At 31.1% G+C, this 424-nt stretch overlaps 1 long non-coding RNA gene across 1 annotated transcript in view; it reads left to right on the plus strand.

The window, feature by feature from the left end:
• The window catches only part of LOC116848535, a 2150-nt gene that overhangs the window by 635 nt on the left and 1091 nt on the right, over positions 1–424 (plus strand). The window lies entirely within an intron of this gene.

A 424-nucleotide genomic window follows, 5' to 3' on the forward strand; every position in this document is an offset into this window, starting at 1 on the left:
GACATAGCAGTTATCATAGGAACGTTTGCAATGATAGCAACAGGAACGCTGCTTCTGGTGTCTCTCAAACATGCCTGTGGAATGTTTAGTATCGCCAGGTGATGAAGCCAATAGTAATATATAGAAAAATCATGATTTTTATTAGTTTATTTTCGCACGTTGAATAAATAAACAGAAAATTATATAATTATGGCAAGAAAATTATTTATAGTTATCGCATAGAACGAGCAATTACAAACAATAAGCTAGAAAATGTTAATTTAAAGGACCAGAATGTGATTTTTAGGAGGATGGTCTATGCGATAGACATTCATCGTAAAGCTATGCAGTCAGTATTTATTTGATAACACTTACTTAAAATAAGTGTAATAACATTCTCTTATATTCTTAAAGATACTCCAATTTTCTAATATCCAGCTTTGAG

Source organism: Odontomachus brunneus, unplaced genomic scaffold, assembly GCF_010583005.1.
Source record: "Odontomachus brunneus isolate Ranch 3 - 2012 unplaced genomic scaffold, Obru_v1 Obru_scaffold_096, whole genome shotgun sequence".
Classification (NCBI taxonomy): Eukaryota; Metazoa; Arthropoda; class Insecta; order Hymenoptera; family Formicidae; genus Odontomachus; species Odontomachus brunneus.